Source organism: Salvelinus namaycush, chromosome 7, assembly GCF_016432855.1.
Source record: "Salvelinus namaycush isolate Seneca chromosome 7, SaNama_1.0, whole genome shotgun sequence".
Taxonomy (NCBI): domain Eukaryota; kingdom Metazoa; phylum Chordata; class Actinopteri; order Salmoniformes; family Salmonidae; genus Salvelinus; species Salvelinus namaycush.
In genome coordinates, this window is record NC_052313.1 from 37,378,646 (window position 1) to 37,391,716 (window position 13,071).

At 39.6% G+C, this 13,071-nt stretch overlaps 1 long non-coding RNA gene across 1 annotated transcript in view; it reads left to right on the forward strand.

Moving 5' to 3' along the window:
• The window catches only part of LOC120051208, a 4,953-nt gene extending 1,981 nt beyond the window's left edge, over positions 1-2,972 (forward strand). Inside the window, exon 2 of the long non-coding RNA XR_005477236.1 lies at positions 1,877-2,972. This is a non-coding gene — a long non-coding RNA (uncharacterized LOC120051208). The remainder of the gene's footprint in view (positions 1-1,876) is intronic.
• The last annotated feature ends 10,099 nt before the right edge of the window (positions 2,973-13,071 follow it).

The window sequence follows — 13,071 nt, forward strand, 5'->3', positions numbered from 1 at the left end:
TCTAAGGCTTCGTTTCAACCTTGGTCAAAACTACGGACCATGTAATCTTCTCCTGTACCTTCACCCAAACATCCTGGACTGCTCTTCAAGACTGTCTTGCGCTACCAGAGATAGCGTTTTTGAGAAATTATGCTATTATAAAATATTCAAATATGGAATTTCTGACCAATATGGGGTCTCCTCAATGGCCTGGCCAATAGAAAGAGGCTTCTGGACAGTGTGAAGGCCAATCACATCAAGAAGGCCAGAACAGATGGTAGGGCCCTGTCTAGTCTATTGCCTCCATTGGATTTTAGATCCACACACCGGAGTGTTAATTGACTACACATTGGACGCATAGGACATACCAGAGTAGAAGAGCCTACTCGTAACTGACAACAGGGCAAACATAGTTATCAAGCTTTCCAAACAGGCAAGAGAATACCTGTGAACAACGACAACCAGAGCTGGCCATGATTATAAATGGCGTGGCATAAATATCTGAATCTGAGTCAGACACCGACGATTATCCTTTTTAAATCCAAGTCACATTAAGATCCTTTAAAACATAGCCAAACCTATGACCTGACCCTTCATCTTGTGTTACTGTCCCCAGTGGCAAGATGTGTCATCCTCAAAAAACAACTATAGGCCTACGAGACATAAATGGCTCCTAGCCTCCCACACATGGGCTACTTTCTGTCTGTAAAATTAAATAATACAACAACAAAAAAATAGATGTGATTTTATAAAACTAAATAAAAATTTGTAAAATTAACTGAAACTAAACTGAATTTCAAATAAAAATAGAAAAACGAATAGAAATATAAACTAGTACAAAATCACAACTATAATAACCTTGTCCCATACCCTGTTTGATCTATAGAAAAAACGAGATACAAGCTGGGGCTTTGGTTTAACTCATTGTAAATCCTGTGTTTAAGAGCCAAAGGGCAGACTTCTTACTCCCATGACTGATTCTAAATTCCAAAGGGAAGCGATGAGAAATTAACTTGTTTGTACTATAAAGTTGGCCAGATGAGATTTTAATTAAGTTTAATCAGTTCAATGAAACATACAACAATATGGACTGCATTGTATAATAGGCTAAATAAGGATTTGTCCTGTATCACTGTATTTGACAACCCTTAGCAAATAATACATTCTCAATGTGATATGGATGGTAGTGATTAATTTGACACAGTATCTTTCAAATGTACATTATATAAATAATTACATATGTTTATAGTATGCCTAGATTTTTTTTTCTATTAATGTTTTGTTACAGTGTATCCATTTAAATTATTCATCCTTGTAAGTACAAATCTAGTTTGGCCACGGGTATGTATTTATGGTACATTGTCATGTGTGTTTGAAAGGCACATCGAGAGAGAATGTATACTCAAAGTACTATAATTAATTAATAATTATAATTAACCTATTTGATGACCTTGATGTTATGAAATTTCATAGGCATTTAATTACATTGAAGTCCTCTGGGGTAAAGTAATTGTCTGGGTCAAATTCAAAGGTTTACTTTTGTTGTGTGATCCCCCTCCAGTGGCCATAGGAAAGACTGACATGATCACTGCCTCTGTATTTTATACACATTTTCAAACTTAATCTATTCTGCGCTAGAATCAATATTGCCTAAATGATTCTATAAACTCAGATACAACAAATTCAGCTGTTGGAGGGAAAAGTGTGATTGTGTGAGCACTTTTGCAAGCAGAGCAGAGCCACAATGGTAAACGTATCATGAGAATGAGGTAAGGACGTGTTTGCAAAATAAAATCAATATGCTTACCACTTATTTATGTGTTCATGAACCTGCCAAGTGTGCTATGTGCCATCCAACATTGAATCTGACTAGTCATGGCTTTTTTTTCTATGGCAGATGAACCCAAAGCCACCATGGGTCAGACGAATGGCAACGGTTGGCCACAGAATGGTGCCATCTCCACCAATGGCCACATGCCAACACACCTCAAGGGGGCCAACGCTGCCGTGCTGTCGACCAGCTTCTCCTCGCCATGGGGACTGCTGGCCTTGGCTACCTCCACTGAAAACGGGCTGTCATCATGGCCAGCTTTTCAGGAGGCGGAGGAGACCCGGCGGCGTTCAGCCCATTAGATGTGCGGTTCACTACACCTGACGGGAAGCCCCAGCAACTGCGTGTCCCACCGGCCCTCCTGGGAGGCCATGGCCAGCGACCTGAGGGACACCCTGCACTACGGACACTACCATGGCTTCGGGGACACGGCAGAGGACCTGGCTGAGGAGCACAGCAGCTTGGTGCACGTCGAGCAGCTTTACGACCAGGCCGTGCTCAGTACCTTGCACCTCTACCACGGATCCTAAATAGGGGGAGGCTGGCCCTTCCCAAGTAAGTAGTCTGTCTATCTACCTGCCCCGGCGGTGGCACAACTTTGCCTACAGCCGCTAGCCTGCCTTAAAACTCAATGGTTACCATAACATCGTTGTTGCACTGGGGATGGAGAGAAGAGTCACTTTGGCCCATCTACCAAAGGGAACAAATAGCATTGTTGTTTTTGTATTTGATATTTGAAATCCTTAGTCTATTATTGTCTGTGTTGTAGCACAACAGATGTGATTGTGGTAAGCTGATCATAGTTTGTCTGGTGATGGTATTGCATACAATGCATTAGTTTGTTTCTCAAAGGTGCGGGTTATTAGAATTATGAGTTATGATAAGATGGCGATGCCAGATTTTTGTGTTAGACAGAAAGCGTAAATGACTTGTGTTTGGCATGTAGGTTCTGTGCCAACAATTATGTTAAATCTATTAAGGCACAAACAAAACCCCCAAAAAATTTTTTTACTGAGTTTGTTTTTACCTTGTTGTTCCTTGTCTATACTTGGAGCACTACAAACAGTATTTCTCATGAAGACAATCTATAAACTGACTTATCGCAGTCCTTTTTACATTCATTTTTTGGGGTCTTCTGAAATAAAAATTTGATCAAATTGCATGCCTGACAAAGTCTTCCCTTTTGCTTCTATGGCATTGCTAAAATGTATGACTATTTTGAATGATCTTTTCTTCTTATCTTGCTTGTGCAGTTAGCATTTATTTGAAATGGGGATTATAGGGCTGTGTTGGACTTAATAATACATATGTACAATCATGTGCTTTCATGAAATACTACTGTAATCTAATCAAATTTTATCACAAGCGTCGAATACAACTGGTGTACACTTTACAGTGAAGTGAAATGCTTGCTTACCCCAATGATCCAGAGTTTTAAAAAGAAAATGGTAACTAACACATGAGAAATAAAATAACATACACAAGAATGGAGCTACCAGATCAATGTGCAGATGTACGAGTAAAGTGACTAGGCATCCGGATAGATAAGAGTAATATAAAGAACACAGTAGCAGCAGCAGAAAATGAGTGTAAAAGTGTGTGTGTGTAGTCTTTTTAATGTGTGACGAATTTGTGTGGGAGTGACAGTGTAGTGGGTGTGTGTAGAGTCAGTGCAGATTGTTTGGGTACCATTAATTGACTATTTAACGGTCTGGCTATTTGGCAGTCTTATGGCTTGGGGGTACTAGTGGTCTCGGAGCCTGTTGGTCCAAGAGCCGATGGTCCGGCACCGTTGGCCAGTGAACAGTATATGGCTTGGGTAGCTGGAGTCTTTGGCAATTTTTCAGACCTTCCTCTGACACCACCTGATGTAGAGCTCCTGGATGGACAAGGTGTGACTTGACTAATTTTAAGGTAGGTCAAAGACCACAATCTCAATGGCAATATAATTTGTAAAATCTATTTTAAATTGTTCTGCCCATGCATAGTAATTGTAGTCCTAAAAGTGCATGCCATACCTTGAAATCAATCTCGAAATCATATATGGAACCCTGTTTGGGTCTTTAAGTGTCAAAAAAGATAATATGCAAATATTGGCCAATCACAAATAAGACGCATGTGAAGCCAGCTTTATGAAAAACATTGTGAATCATCATCACCAACAAACGAATAAGTCATGTCAAACCTTGAAAACATGAGACCGCTTTTTAAATTTTGCCAGCCAAGTACAACCACCGCAGGATTGGGTGGTTCAAAGGTAGGATTAATTCTGGTTGGTAATACCTGGAAAAAGTCAACATTGACCGGTGTTCTGACGAAAAGCTCCCCGTGCCAGAATTCTCCGCCCCCCTTCCCGTGAACGCGCACGCACTCAATTCTTCATTGCTGCGACTTGCTTGCTACTTTAGATTTCTGCTCTTCACTCCGTTGTCAGTTTAGCCTACATTTCACTGATCTTAGAAGCAGAAAGCATGTTTTATGTGTCCTTCAAGGCAGCTGTCAATGATCACGTTAGGCTGCATTTCATTTTATTTTTTATGGCGGTTTGATCGCGGGGGAGGCACTAGTAATGTCTGCAGTTTTCGGTTTGCCTATTTGTTTCAAGTGTGTTAGTCTATAAATAAATGTCTATATTGCAGGGCCAGAGACATGTTCAAATGTGTGTATTTATGTGGGGTGGGGGCAAAATAAATGTATGCACGATGGCGCACGCGCGCAGCCGGTTTGGTTCCATGTTAAGAATAATTTTGGTAGCTCATGTTGACCAGTAGTGTGTGCCACAGAAAGCAAAATTAGAGTATAAAGAAACATAAACATTACAAAATGTTTCTAAAATAAATGTTTAAGAAAATAATGATAATACACAATAACACAAAAACAACACAAAGTTAATTAACAAACAAATTAAATAAGAAATACACATTTTGATCTTTGCATAATAAGATAAAATGACAAATCAAATATAAAAAGACATAACATAAACAAATATTGGAAAGCTGCAACAGCTCGACTGAACATTTAGTCCACTTTTTATGGAAAGTTTTCCAGGTGATACCGTCGCCTGGAACTCAAGCCTAACCTAGTCCTGACAGGCAGCGCAGACATAATACTCCAATGATGGGATGGTTTTCATACAGGACTGGCGGTCACAATCAATCTGAAATTTATGAAGAAAAATGTTAATATATTTAAAACTATGAAGAAAAATGTTAATATATTTAAAACATTAAATACATTTTCTTGAATTACAATTATTTAATTATCAGACAAAGCGGATGATACTACCTCTAGAAATATTACTGCTTATACAAATTTGTACTCCTAAAAATGTGCCTTTAGAAGGGAACAAGCAAATATCCAGTTAGTGTCTTCCTCATTACTGTCCACCTCCCCACAGAAGTGGCACAGTTGGCTCAGGTCATGTAGCAAAACATAATTTCAAGTAGTCTATACATCTTTACATGTACAGTTGAAGTCGGAAGTTTACATATACCTTAGCCAAATACATTTAAACTCAGTTTTTCATAATTCCTGACATTTAATCCTAGTAAAAATTCCCTGTCTTAGGTCAGTTAGGATCACCACTTTATTTTAATAATGTGAAATGTCAGAATAATAGAGAGAATGATTTATTTCAGCTTTTATTTCTTTCATCACATTCCCCGTTGGGCAGATGTTTACACACTCAATTAGTATTTTTGTAGCATTGCCTTTAAATTGTTTAACTTGGGTCAAATGTTTCGGGTAGCCTTCCACAAGCTTCCAACAATAAGTTGGGTGAATTTTGACCCATTCCTCCTGACAGAGCTGGTGTAACTGAGCCAGGTTTGTAGGCCTCCTTGCTCGCACACAAGTTTTTCAGTTCTGCCCACAAATTGTCTATAGGATAGAGGTCAGGGCTTTGTGATGGCCACTCCAATACCTTAACTACGTTGGCCTTAAGCCATTTTGCCACAACTTTGGAAGTATGCTTGGGGTACATTTGGAAGACCCATTTGCGACCAAGCTTTAACTTCCTCACTGATGTCTTGAAATGTTGCTTCAATATATCCACATAATTTTCCTCCCTCATGATGCTATCTATTTTGTGAAGCCCCTCCTGCATCAAAGCACCCCCACAACATGATGCTGCCACCCCCGTGCTTCACTGTTGGGAGGGTGTTCTTTGGCTTGCATGCCTCCCCCTTTTTCCTCCACCCATAACCATGGTCATTATGGCCAAACAGTTATATTTTTGTTTCATCAGACCAGAGGATATTTCGCCAAAAAGTACAATATTTGTCCCCATGTGCAGTTGGAAACGGTAGTCTGGCTTTATTATAGTGGTTTTGGAGCAGTGGCTTCTTGCTTGCTGAGAGGCCTTTCAGGTTATGTCAATATAGGACTCGTTTTGCTGTGGATATAGACACTTTTGTACCTGTTTCCTCCAGCATCTTCAAGGTCCATTGCTGTTGTTCTGGGATTGAGTTGCACTTTTCGCACAAAAGTACGTTCATCTCTAGGAGACAGAACGCGTCCCCTTCCTGAGTGGTGTGATGGCTGCATGGTCCCATGGTGTTTATACTTGCGTACTTTTGTTTGTACAGATGAATGTGGTACCTTCAGGCATTTGGACATTTCTCCCAAGGATGAACCAAACTTGTGGTTTACAATTTTTCTTCTCAGGTCTTGGCTGATTTCTTTTGATTTTCCCATGATGTCAAGCAAAGAGGTACTGAGTTTGAAGGTAGGCCTTGACTCAAATGATGTATATTAGCCTATCAGAAGCTTCTAAAGCCATGACATAATTTTCTGGAATTTTCCAAGCTGTTTAAAGGCACAGTCAACTTAGTGTATGTAAACTTCTGACCCACTGGAATTGTGATACAGTAAATTATAAGTAAAATAATCTGTCTGTAAACAATTGTTGGAAAAATGACTTTTGTCATGCACAAAGTAGATGTCCTAACCGACGTGCCAAAACTATAGTTTGTTCACAAGAAATTTGTGGAGAGGTTGAAAAACAAGTTAATGACTCCAACCTAAGTGTATGTAAACTTCCGACTTCAACTGTATTTTTATGAGCAAACAGGGAACAAGGGAATAGTATAGGTTTCTTGTAACATAATTATTTAAATGTTTTAGTGGCCATCTAGTCAGAAGTTGGATCAAAGATAACCTTGAAAGATCCATATAAATGTTTTTGGTTTTTTTAATCTACAATTATATTAAATTAGAAATTGAACATACCAGTGTTTTAGAGGAGAGTGACTGCTATTTCTTCTCATGATGTTAACATCTTTGTCCGTATTTGAAAAGACAATCGACGACTCCTTCAGAACATATTCAGCAAACTGGGAAAAATATTTGATGGCCATTTCAGTTTTCCCCAACAAAATGATCTTACACTTGAGATTATAGTTCGCAAGTATACAACGACACAGCTATAATATAATTTGACAGTTCTGTTTTGCCCTTTAGTCAGTATATTTTCAGTAGGTTGATTTTACATTGCCTTGAAAGTAAGTATGAGAGTATAAGAGTATATATCTTATTGGCATGGGTGAGGAAGGGTACCACATGCCCATCTGGAGATATTACACCCTTTCTCTCTCAGGAATGATCTGAACATATATGTTCATAAAAGTACAGCATTTTGAAACACTTTATTGATTACAGTATAGAGATTAATAACAGAGGGGAATCTGAGAATGCAGGGATTCCAGCAGGGTGTGAGTTAAGTCAAATATGGAGTTGACAAGGGCTGGAATGTAAATGACATGATCATCTCGGATTATCTAACATCTGAGACTGGGCAGGCATTCCCTCGGATGAAGAGCATCTCTGTCTTGCTGATTTAGGTGCTGTCATCCAGGTGGAAATGTCACCTGCCTATCTGATGTAGGAAAAGAGATAAGTTGAGTGTCCTGTGAATGTTTGTGTGTGTGTAAGTATATATATCTATATAATCTTGGTATATATATTTTTTTACATTTTAATTTCTATTATTATCATTTGTGTTTTGTGGTTGAGGGGTGGGGGAGGTTGATGGGGATGGTGGAGGTGCTGAGGGTGTCCTATTGAGGGCGAAGGGGCCTATTGGGGAGGGGATTCTTCATGGAGGTACATTCAGTCATAGTTTTATTATAATATACTTTTTTTTGTTCTATTATAATAGTTTACTGTGATTATGGATATGCACTCATGTTGACTTATATATTTTGACTTTCTTTTTCGCCCAGAGAACAATTTTTTTATGTTTTGTTATTACTACTGTTCCTACATTCTTAAACTAAAACAGAAAAGGTGTAAAAAGATGTAGGAAAAGCCATAAGAGGGAAAAGCACCATGGGATGGGGATTGAGGGATGGGTAGAGAGAACAGTAGAGGGCTCTGAACTATTATTGCTAATACTAATGAGGCACACTTCAGAGGCGGTCACCAAAAATGACTCTCATACTGACTCAAATCTCTAGCCACTTTAATAATTAAAAATGTATGTAATAAATGTATCACTAGTCACTTTAAACAATGCCACTTTGTATAATGTTTACATACCCTACATTACTCATCTCATATGTATATACTGTACTCTATACCATCTACTGCATCTTGCCTATGCCGTTCGGCCATCGCTCATCCATATATTTATATATACATATTCTTATTCATTCCCTTACACTTGTGTGTATAAGGTAGTTGTGAAATTGTTAGATGACTTGTTAGATATGACTGCACGGTCGGAACTAGAAGCACAAGAATTTCGCTACACTCGCATTAACATCTGCTAACCATGTGTATGTGACCAATAAAATGTGATTTGATTTTGAGTTCACGGAAGAGTATCCAAACAAACCACCCACAGTCAGATTCATCTCCAAGATGTTTCATCCAGATAGTCTGGCATTTGTCTTCGTTTCCTTTTTGGAATGTAATTTGTTACCATTGTGCTTTGATCCTGTTCTCCTGGTTTCCTCTATCCCCCAGTGTATGCTGATGTCAGTATACAGTGGGGCAAAAAAGTATTTAGTCAGCCACCAATTGTGCAAGTTCTCCCACTTAAAAAGATGAGAGAGGCCTGTAATTTTCATCATAGGTACACTTCAACTATGACAGACAAAATGAGAAAATAAAATCCAGAAAATCACATTGTAGGATTTTTAATGAATTTATTTGCAAATTATGGTGGAAAATAAGTATTTGGTCAATAACAAAAGTTTCTCAATACTTTGTTATATACCCTTTGTTGGCAATGACAGAGGTCAAACGTTTTCTGTAAGTCTTCACAAGGTTTTCACACACTGTTGCTGGTATTTTGGCCCATTCCTCCTCTAGAGCAGTGATGTTTTGGGGCTGTTGCTGGGCAACACGGACTTTCAACTCCCTCCAAAGACTTTCTATGGGGTTGAGATCTGGAGACTGGCTAGGCCACTCCAGGACCTTGAAATGCTTCTTACGAAGCCACTCCTTCGTTGCCCGGGTGGTGTGTTTGGGATCATTGTCATGCTGAAAGACCCAGCCACGTTTCATCTTCAATGCCCTTGCTGATGGTAGGCTTTGTTACTTTGGTCCCAGCTCTCTGCAGGTCATTCACTAGGTCCCCCCGTGTGGTTCTGGGATTTTTGCTCACCGTTCTTGTGATCATTTTGACCCCACGGGGTGAGATCTTGCGTGGAGCCCCAGATCGAGGGGGATTATCAGTGGTCTTGTATGTCTTCCATTTCCTAATAATTGCTCCCACAGTTGATTTCTTCAAACCAAGCTGCTTACCTAGTAGAAAGAGGAGGAAGGGAAGCGCTACTAAGGTACACTATATTATATTTTGGTAGATAGATGGTGCTCTTTGGTAAAAGGGGTAAATTGGTCATCAAAAAGAAAGGAGGACCAAGGCACTCTTCATATAATTAATTAAAATGCCTTTATTAGTATGGCATGTTCAATAGAAACAAAGTTGTTTAAAAACCGACGCGTTTCGGCTGCATGGCCTTCGTCAGGGAGTACAAAAAAAGGAGAATAAAATGTCCTCTTTTGAAAGGCTTTTCCAAAAAGCCCTAATTAGAAGAGGGAGTGGTTACCAAATTGGACACACCTAGTAAGCAATAATATACACATTAAAAGGTGAAATACTGTAGCTATGCAGTGGTGTGCCGTGGGCCTGGGCCTTCAGTGAGGTACTACACAGTCCCACCTGAATTAATCCACCTCATTATGATGCCATGGCTCTAGACACTATACATTTAGACAAACGCAGTATAACCAGGCGTTGCGTCACCTTGAAATTGACAAATTGACATTTTTGGGTAAACAGTGTTTACCCAAAAACATGACCCAATCAATGAGTCTTTTCAATATTTCCCTTCACCTTTTCATTGTGCAGCTCCGTTGCCCTGCGCGCTTGTTCTTTGAGCTGTAGATCCACTCCGGTGTCCCCAAAAGTTTTCAAAAGCACCATTGCTTGTTTGGTGTCTCGTTGCTGCCTTGGTTAGACAACTCAAGTTTGCAAAGCCAGTGTGGCTCCAAACACCAAATCGATCACTTGCAAATAATAGGCATTCCCAGCAGTACAGTTTGCAGTGCTTCTCGGAGCCAAGGAGCCTGTGAGCCATTGACAGCGCTCGTAGTTGAAACTTTGAAAGTGGCGAGCGAACGAAGCCCTTTCCCGCCTGTGACAGGCTTTGTGGCGTCGGGCGACCTCTCCTTACAATGTCTAACTTTTCTTGAAAAGTTCGTCTTGAGAATGGCGTTATAATTATATCCTCGACCAAATCGATATCTTCTCCTCCTTCCGCCATTGTGGGTTGAAAAAACAGCTTAGTAGTACGCGAATTAATTCGTTTATCAAATTCAGTTTCCTAGATCTCCATAGGACCTGCCTCTCAATATTGGTAATCCAATCAAAAGACGTGCACGCACTACGCCTGCTAGCTGGCTCCTGTGTAACACTGGAGCCAGCCAGCAGGCGTACAATAGCCAACTCTAAAGCTGATTGGTTGACACTAAATTTTCATTTCCATTCACTATAAGCTACAAGCGCCCGCACTGTTGATTCTGAAGGCCTGAGGGCAGATTTTAGACCCCTGGCAACACATGATGGCTGAATATGATTGGATAAAAGATCTAACATATAGACCAGCCCTCCAAATCTCAACCTGGGGCTGGAAGCAGTGCAACCAAGAGGAAATCTATGAAATGAAGAGTATAACTCTTACTCTGGGGAATAATTTAATACATATTTGTGGGAAAATATATTTAAAAAAAAATTATATTCTGATGATGTTTAGGCCAGCAGAGAAGGCCTTGCAGGCCCTGACGGCCCACCACTGTAGCTATGTTATCATAAGCATACAACTCCAAGCTAGAAGTATCAGAACACTAAAAGGTAGTTCTAACCTTAAATATGACTGGGAGAAGTGTCTAGAATAAGAAAGCAACATATTCCATAGTACACTAGAACACAGCAAAACAGGAACAACAGTCTAAACATAGCTGAGGGCAATTGAGCAAAATGTCCACGAGATGACAGCAAATGGACCGATCACGACCCTACAGGAAGGGTGAGAAATCCATATCTTCATTTAAACCAGGGTATTTAGTGGCCTGTAGTTTGTAAATCCAAAAACTTTCCCTTTGGTTTAACTGTTTAAGACGGTCCCCTTTTCTAATAGAGGCCGGAATATGATCAATACCCATAGCTTGTAGGGAGGCAGGGTTGCCATGGTGTAAGGACTTGTAGTGCCTTGCCATGGGGTAGTCTTCATTGCCTACCCGTATGGCGTACTTGTGTTCCGCCAAGCGATCTTGAAGGCGTCTCTTTGTCCGTCCAATGTAGAACACCTTGCACCTTGCAGGCAACCCTGCCTCCCTACAAGCTATGGGTATTGATCATATTCCGGCCTCTATTAGAAAAGTTCCTCCCAAACCCGGATCCGGGAGCACCCCCACCAGTAAAAAAGCTGACTAGCATAGCCTAGCATAGCGTCACAAGTAAATACTAGCATCTAAATATCATTAAATCACAAGTCCAAGACACCAGATGAAAGATACACATCTTGTGAATCCAGACATCATTTCTGATTTTTAAAATGTTTTACAGGGAAGACACTATGTAAATCTATTAGCTAACCACGTTAGCAAAAGACACCTTTTTTTTTTACTCCACCAGTTTTTTACTCCATCAGTAGCTATCACAAATTCGACCAAATAAAGATATAAATAGCCACTAACCAAGAAACAAATTCATCAGATGACAGTCTGATAACATATTTATTGTATAGCATATGTTTTGTTCGAAAAATGTGCATATTTCAGGTATAAATCATAGTTTACCATTGCAGCCACCATCACAACTCGACTAGAATAACTACAGAGAGCAACGTGTATTACCTAATTACTCATCATAAAACATTTCTTAAAAATACACAGCGTACAGCAATTGAAAGACACAGATCTTGTGAATCCAGACAATATTTCAGATTTTCTAAGTGTTTTACAGCGAAAACACAATATAGCGTTATATTAGCTTAGCACATGTGCAAACATCACCCCAGCATTGATTCAAGGCAAAAAGAGCGATAACGTATAAACCACCAAAAGATATTAATTTTTTCACTAACCTTCTCAGAATTCTTCAGATGACAGTCCTATAACATCATATTACACAATGCATATAGAGTTTGTTCGAAAATGTGCATATTTAGCGGCACAAATCGTGGTTATACAATGAGAAAAGTAGCAAAGCTGCCCAGAAAATGGCAGGAGAAATCTTTGAAGAGGCACCTAATCTAATCAGTAACTATTCCAAAACTTGACTAAAAAATACAGGTTGGACAGCAATTGAAAGACAAATTAGTTCTTAATGCAATCGCTGAATTACATTTTTAAAATTAACGTTACTTCAAGCATACAGCGTGCGCTAAAGCGAGACCGCACCATAATTCATGGCGGAATTATTATCTGACATTTGTCAACATAAGTACGAATTAACAGCATAAAGACTGCTTACTATTAGCTGAGCTTCCATCAGAATCTTGGGCAAGGTGTCCTTTCTCCAGAACAATCGTCTTTGGGTTGAAAGATGTCCTCTTGTCCGGTCGAAATAGCCGCTAATGTTAGCCGCCAACTGGAGTGGTGTCCAACTCGTGAAAGCGCATGGCAAAGAAATCCCAGAAAATCGCAATAAACTGCTATAAACTGCTATAAGTCGGTTTAAATTAACTACCTTATGATGTCTTTAACACCTATAACGAATAAAAACATGACCGGAGATATAGAACTACTAAAAC